Genomic DNA, 8,421 nt, shown 5'->3' with positions numbered 1-8,421 from the left:
CTTAAACTATAAAATTTACTGTATTAAAGTATAAGGAGATTATCAGATATATTACTGTAAAGATAAGAGATTCTTTAGAACTGAAATTGAACAAAGACATTTCCAAAGAAGGACAAAACACTACAATGATTTTAATGTGAATAATACAAATAAAAATATGTAAGTTGTACATTTCATTAGTACTTCTTACTCAATTTGTATATCCACCGCATGAAAATAGGACTTAGGTTCTATCTATGTGAAAATATATTATAAAAATTACTATTTAAAAGGAAAGTATTGGGGCGCCTGGGTGGCTCAGTCGGTTAAGTGTCCGACTTCAGCTCAGGTCATGATCTCACAGTTCATGGGTTCAAGCCCCGCGTCAGGCTCTGTGCTGACAGCTAGCTCAGAACCTGGAGCCTGCTTCTGATTCTGTGTCTCCCTCTCTCTCTGACCCTCCCCTGTTCACACTGCCTGTCTCTCTCCCAGAAATAAATAAAACATTTTAAAAAAATTTTAAAAAAAAGTATTAAGTATTTTCAGAAAGTCCAACTGCCTCACATATGCAAATCCAACTGTATATTAAATATAAAACTGATAACATTGTTTGAAATATAAGTTTGAGTGCCTATTATTTCTTTTGATAGGTAATTAAATACTAAATAATGAGTAACAATTTAATTACATTTTAATTATTATCAATTAACCAAATACTTTTCCAAATAAAATTTCCAAGTTTGATTTACTAATTTATACGTCATTAGCTAATTGTAACTAACTTCAAACAGTGAGGTTACAGTCTTCTTACTAATAGCTACTGAAATATTGCTTAAAAGTTATATTTTATATTTACTAATTTTAATAATGTGATGTAGAAAAAATATTTTAATAATTTAAAAGTAAATAATTTATACCTGCTAGGAACTGTGTTCATAATAAACCCCCAAAACTGATTTTAAAAAGTATTTTACATTCTAAATATTTACAAACATAGTACTTATTGTCTAGCTGAATTGAAAATTTTTCCCATAGTTTTATTCTTTAGTGCTAAAACAGCTCAATTTTCAAACTCTCTGACAATACAAGGCTCCATCATGATGACTGGAGAAGAATAATAAAATGCCCCAGGTTCTAAGTCTTGGTTAGAACAAACTATAAAAAAAAAAGTGCTGTTAAAAAAAAAAATGATGGAGTACTAATGCAGGCCATTTCCTTAATTGCTTTTATACTAGCCAACTTTAAACAACTAATCTAAATAATTATAATTCCTATATACTATCACTCATTTATTTGCATATATATTTTCAAAAAACCTCATCTACCAAAATATCCAATGTTACAGCACACCTTATAAACAGTATTTCCCTGTAAACCCAAACACTTTCCTCAATGCACTCTGGCAGAAGAAATTCATAGTTAAGTTTCTAATTTATATTCAAGAGATTTCATTATTTTTCTTATACTTAGAAATTAATTTCTTAGTATGAGTTAAAGCTGATTTTGACTTTTTAAAAACATTTTCAAGTTTTTATTTAAATACCAGTTAGTTAACACAGAATGTAGTATTGGTTTCAGGTACAGAATTTAGTGATTCATCACTTACATATAACACCAGGGCTCATCACAACAAGTGCCCTCCTTAATACCCATAACTCATTTAACCCATTCCAACCAGGAGAAATGCAAAGACTAAGGTATTGACATAATGCATCAGTCAAAGTACCACTACATACTGAATATATACAGTGTAAAAACCAACACTATAGTCACACAACAAAATCAGTCTCACTTTACAAAAAGAAAAGATATATTTATTCAGACTAATACTTCTCTCTTTCTTGATAAATACTTTTTACAAGCGATTACTTCATGTTATTTTTTTTAACTGCTAGTAGTTGTGGTCTCCAACTCACATTTAGGTACAGAGTTGAGTATTACAATCCCTGTCAACATAATAATATCGGTAGAAAGCTTATATGAACTTAGCCTTCTAGACAATTTCCATAAACTATGGAAAATAACTGGTAGAATGGACAGATGGCCTAATGTGGAGCTAAGCCATACACATAATACTGACTCACCTTCCTTATTTAAGCTTTTGATAAGATACCGCCTCAAGAATACAAATTAACATTGTTCCTTAAAAAAAAAAGCACTTCCTGTTTTTTCCCTCTGGATAGAGATTAATTAATTAAGGTGAATGAAAACAAATTAAACCAAAATACTCCTCCTTATTTCCATTTTGTTGCACTGAAACACAGAGGAAAAGAATATGAAGTTAGGATGTAAGAAGTCCTCTTCTAACAACACAGCAATATTAGGAGGACAGGACTGTTCTATTAATTCTTCATATTAACCACAATCTACTTTGAAACAAACACATAGAAATCATAAGAACCAGATTAACTTCAAAAGCAAACAGCTGTATATCAGCAAATGTGAAAATCATTCCTAGGGCTTCAGTTCTGAATGGGTTCTGTTTTTTCTTCATGGCAGAGATCGAAGGTACTATGCACTGCTGTTCAAGGAAGAAAGATAGCTACTAAATAACCATCAGGTTGTCTGGCTGCCTTGTGATACATGTTTCTCAGAACAGTCACATATACCAAGTGGGATGTGTTATAATTCTGAGTCCAGAAATTCGTTACTGCCATGGTGACTGTAGTAAACGATGAAGAGGAGAGGGAGGTGATATAATGGAAACAACCAGATTCAGGTCCTAATATAAAATTTTCTCACCATCAGTGTTTGTGTTGGTGAAATGTGAATCTGAATGAAGATCTTTTGAATCTCCAAGTTAACTATCACCTGGCACTTCAAGACCAACAGTGCAGTTTATATTGATTTCACACTTTGGACATTCATTTATTCAAAGAATTAAAATTGTGACAGGCAAAGCTGTAGAAACTGGGGAGAGAATGGAGATTATTTTTACAGATGGACATAAATAATAAATCTGTAAAGAAGTAAAATAAAAATTTTACAGGGTGTGAATTCCCCGCCAACAACTATCATAAATTGAAGCAATTCAGAGTGAATAGTGGCTACTTTAATTTGGTCAGCAGAATAATTTCTGAGAAACTATCTTTAATCTAAAATTTGAAAAACAAAAGGAAGCGCACATTAAAAATATCTGGAGTAGGAACATTTCATGCAGGTGAATAGCTGGTGCAGGAAGACTCCAAGGCAAAAGAAAACTTGGCCTAAGGCTACAACAAATTGGAAGACATAATTATGTGAGGTAAAGAGCAAGGCAAGGGTCAGAAAAGGAAGAATTTTGTATGTCAGGGTGAAGAATTCAGATACTGAGAGTGATGGGAAGTCTTCAGAGTAATATTACCTGTTCTATACAAAGATGATTTCATTTATAGGGAGGTGAAGAGAAATTTAATGGTAGGGTTCTACAAAACCCTACACTTGTGTAAAGTGTACAATTCTACAAAAGTAGAAAGACTTTATGGGAAGCAACTATAATAGTTTAGGTAAAAACCAAGGGGGAAATAAGGTACTCATCATGAAGAAATGGAGAAGTGGAGAGATTTGGGATATGTGAGATAGAAGAGACAAGACTGATCAACAGATTAAACATCAAGATTATAAAAGCATATATAAATTTGACATTAGCCCCTAGGCCATAATGTTACCATACTGAGATGGGGAACCTGGAAAAGAAGCACATTAAGTATTTGTTTGTTATTTACTTTGAGAGGTCTATTGGATAAAATGGAGCTGTCTGCTTGGATTATGTAAAGTTTGAGATTCACCTCAGATATAGGCCCTGATGGGATTATAAAGCAGCACTCTTTAAGAAACAAATTACGATTTCAAGAGACAAGATAGAATGAATCATAAAAACTTTTGCAAATCATTTGCATGGAGTTGTCTTTTTTAAATTTTTGTTTATTCTTGGGGGTGGGGGGCAGAGTGAGAGAAAGAGACACAGAATCTGAAGCAGGCTCCAAGCTCCAAGCTGTCAGCACAGAGCCCCATGCGGTGCTCAAGCTCACGAACCTTGAGATCATGACCTGAGCAGAAGTGGGACACTCAACTGACTGAGCCACCCAGGTGCCCCTGTAGTTGTCTGTTAAAGCCATTAGACTGGATGAGTTAATCTAGAAAAACTATTAAGCTAGAACCCACGCTAACATCTGAAGGTGAAGAAATGATGAGAGAGACTCAGAAGAGGAAAAACTGCATAGATTTTATGCAACTTAAGACAGAAGAGAGTTTTTCCAAAAGGACCAGGTGGTAGTTTGTGCCAAATTCTGCTGAGAGATCAACTACAGGAAGAACAGAGACTTAACCATTGGAATTGGCAATAAAATGATTATGTGACCTTAGGAAGGGAAGAAAGAACAAATGAACAATGGAGAGGAAGGAAGGAAGGAAAGGTGGAAAGCAGGCAACAAAACTGTCTTTGAGAGAAAAGCAGACTTAATGAACTATATTAAAGAGAAACTATGAGGTAAATAACTGCTATATAAACTATATATAATGACTTCAAGACTGTTAGTGTGTGTCTGTGTGTGTACATTTATCAAAAGTTTAGGTAAACTACTCCACGGAATTGCTGCCTTGGCATTCATTTAAGGCATTCATGGACCTTAAAATGACACTTGCCTCTTCAGGCACGCATATGCCCTAGACAGTGATCTGCAGCATTATAATCAAATGTGAGTTCCTGATATAACTTGCTCAACATCCCTTGTGATCAGCACTCTCCCCTATCTGTCAGCCACTGTATCCCTTATGTTCTCCTTTAAACAAGACCCCCTTGAGACTTAGCCAAATCACTCTTTTGGTCTGAATTTTCCAATCTAGCCCTAACCCAGGAACTTCGAAGAACTCTACCCAGAGACCCTATTTAAGGCATATGTCCTAGGACCTACCTCCAGATCTGTCCACATTCAGCCTTAATCTTCATCATGTGGCCCTCAAGGCATGACCTGTACTTCCTCCAGCACCGTGGAGTAATAAACATCTCTAGTTTAATTTCTCTTATGTTCTGCTCTTGAGCCAAGGCTCACCATCCAGCATCATGTTCCCCACCTTTAACAATAATTTAAGTGGGGCGTTTGGATAGCTCAATTGGTTGAGAATCCAACTCTTGATTTTGGCTCAGGTCATGATGCAAGAGTCATGGGATTAGCTCCACACTGGGCATTGTGCTGAGCATGGAACCTGCTTAAGATTCTCTCTCTTTCCCTCTTCCTCTGCCCCTTCCCCTGTGTGAACTCTCTCTGAAATTAAAAAAAAAAACAAAAACAAAAACAATAATTTTACAAAGACTTAAGTGAGTTGGGGTTTGGGTGTGTTAAAAAGAGGAAAAAACCAAAGTAATACCTAGAAAAGAAAAATGGATCCAAAAGATTTGCTGACATAGTAGATACCCAAATGTGTTTCAGAAACCAAAAAATTGATATTGAAAAAGGAAAGGGATAATTTCAGGAGAAAATGCATGAATAAGATCAGAGGAAATGAAATCCAGAGTCCAAGAGGAAAGGCTGGATGTGAAACAAGAAGACATGAATGCCAACTGTTAAGTCAAGAATTTGATTTAGAAAGGGTGCCTGGGTGGCTCAGTCGGTTGAGCATCTGACTTCAGTTCAGGTAGAAAGATCTCGCAGTCCCTAGGTGTGAGGCCTGTGTCAAGCTCTGTGCTGACAGCTCAGAGCCTTGAGCCTGCTTCAGATTCTGTCTCCCTCCCTCTCTCTGCCCCTTCCCCACTCACAGTCTCACAGAGTCTGTGAGTCTCTCACAGAGTCTCTATCTCTGTCTCTCTGTCATAAAAAAATGAACATTAAATTTTTTTTTAAAAAAAAGAGAGATTTAGAACCAGATGATTGATAGATTTGCAGGTACATGGATGAGGGAACTCAGGTATGATAACCATTTTTCTCAATGAATTAAGAAGCAAGGTTAGTCATGTGGTAAGTGGGTAACCATTGTGGGAGGGCTGTTTGAACAGAACAGGTATAAAATCATTTTGAAGACAGGAGAAATATAATAGTATGCCTGGGATTGTTGAGTGCTCATGTGAGAATTGTAGGCATGAATTTAAAATGAAATCAATGATATTTAGCTACTTGTAGGCAGGTGTTGAGATGGATTGTTTCAGCCAAGGCTGTAAACCACAATTTACGGAATAATTTCAGGAAAAAAAGAGTGATTTTTCATCAGACTCTTACAGGGGGATTTTCTCCATGTGATGACCACCTTTTTTTTTTTCTTAAATGAAAATGAATGTACAATATCTGCACCTATAAATGCTATTCTCGAGTGCTCTTGTTTAAAATATTAATTGAGAGGTGGCTCAGTCGGTTAAGCATCTGACTTTGACTCAGGTCATGATCTCATGGTTTGTGAGTTCAAGCCCTGCTTTGGACTCTGTGAGGACAGCTCAGAACCTGGAACCTGCTTTGGATTCTTTGTCTCCTCTCTCTGCCCCTTTCCTGCTTGCTCGCACGTGCATTCTCTCTCTCTCTCTCTCTCAAAAATAAACATTTTTTTAAAAAACTAAAAACTAACAATTATCCACATTTGGTTTAAAAAATTAAAAAAATTAATATACTAATTGACTATTTCTAAGAAAACCAACATCCAAAATATTTAACTGCTCTCGAAGATAACCTGGATCCCAAAAAACTTCTCTAACTCTCAAAACAATATTGTGTTGTTTTCAGAAGTTTAGGCTTTAAAGAAAATGGAGATATCCTGGGATATTCACTAACACTTGACAAACATGTTGTTCCATAAAACTTTCTGTAGTAATGGAAATGTCTTTTTGTGCCTTTCAGTACAGGAGCCATTAGGCACATAGGGCTATTGAGCACTTGAATATGGCTAATGAGACCAATGAAGTGAATTTTCTATTTCACTGAATTACAGTTAACTTACGTTTAAATATAAATAGCCTCAGGTAGCTAATGGCTACCTTACTGAACAATTAGGCTATAGAATCTCCTATCCATCTCTCATTTACCACTAGGTATTTGCTAGTTATTTGAAAAGCAAATATTCAAAGAGTTTCAATATCCAAAGATCTGCAAAATAGAGTTCCACTGAATCTTTAAGTTTAGCTTGGTTGTTTGAAAACTTTGATAGGTTTGATAATTACTATACAAGGCTATATATATACAAAAGACCATAAATAGATGATTCACAAGACTGTCTACGCTAATTTCAATTACTGGTAATTTTAACATTGTAAATTATCAATTCACAATAAAGCCTGATTTCTCCACCCCCTCACCCATTTTAAGACTATAATGTGTTATAAGCTGAGAAATGGCGTCAAGAACCCATACAGAAATATTTGGCAAAAAGAGATGAATCTAGTGGATAGTATTGTCCTGTACCATGAATAACTTAGCCCTCCAAATTATAAATACACAACTTTATAGAATTATATTCTCATTAGGGAATTTTAAATATCAAATGTTTTAATCAAACATATTAATCTGCTTTAACTTTGGTATTTAAATTAGTATTTAAACATTAATGCTTCCTTGCAGCTATTCAGTCATATGGAAATTTTACACTATACCAACACTTAGAAATGCAACCAAAATTAAAGCATTGACTGGACATGCAAATTACCTTTCTTGTTCATATCAACTGTGTAACTGTTTCTATAATGTACATAATGGAATGAAAAAAAAATTCCTCCCAGGTGATCTATTAAAAGGCAAAATGGCACAAGTAATCTGTAGCAATATTGGTTGTAACAAAAAACCCACCTAATATCAGTATTAAGGAAATCAGAAAATGAAATGACTTGGAAATTTTTCACAGGCCTTTGCTTCTTTCAAATTAAAAGTAATTATTTCCCTCACGTAAATATTCCAACAGTAAAAATGAAATTTACTTTTCCATTTACGTTTTTAGGTTCTTCTTGTTAAAATCTTTGTACTCCTAACATGTATCTGATCTCCTACCACAGGGTGTTTCACAAGAGAGCCATATAAATCTTGCCTTTACAAATTTAGAAGATCCCTTTTGTTTTCCAGGATCCATATTTAGACATACATTCTTTGCAATTTTCTAGAAAAGGTCCCTATACAGGCAAAGCACCAATGTTGTGTTTATCAATCTAGTACCCCGGGGTCTCTGGCTCCCTCTGTGAAAACTGCATGACTCCCACAATGCCATATGTCATTCAGCATTCATAGGTAGAAAAAAAAAAAAAAACACAGTTCACAAGCATTTGTGGTCACATATACTCTTTATGAGATGTGTTAACGAGTTTTGTAATTAGTGACATTCAAATTTATTTTAAGAGGTACTGAATTGTTTCATAAACTATCTCAATTAACAGATACTAAAATTTAAGTTAACATGGGTAGTCTTTTTTTTAATTATTAAAATGAAGTCCTTATATTTAAAAATACGTTGGTAAGCCAAATAATCTACCACAGATTGCTTGTGAAATGTGGGCAT

The sequence above is a fragment of the Hyaena hyaena genome, unplaced genomic scaffold (genome assembly GCF_003009895.1).
Source record: "Hyaena hyaena isolate Hyena2069 unplaced genomic scaffold, ASM300989v1 scaffold_524, whole genome shotgun sequence".
NCBI classification, from domain to species: domain Eukaryota; kingdom Metazoa; phylum Chordata; class Mammalia; order Carnivora; family Hyaenidae; genus Hyaena; species Hyaena hyaena.
Note: the sequence above shows the minus strand (reverse complement) of the source record.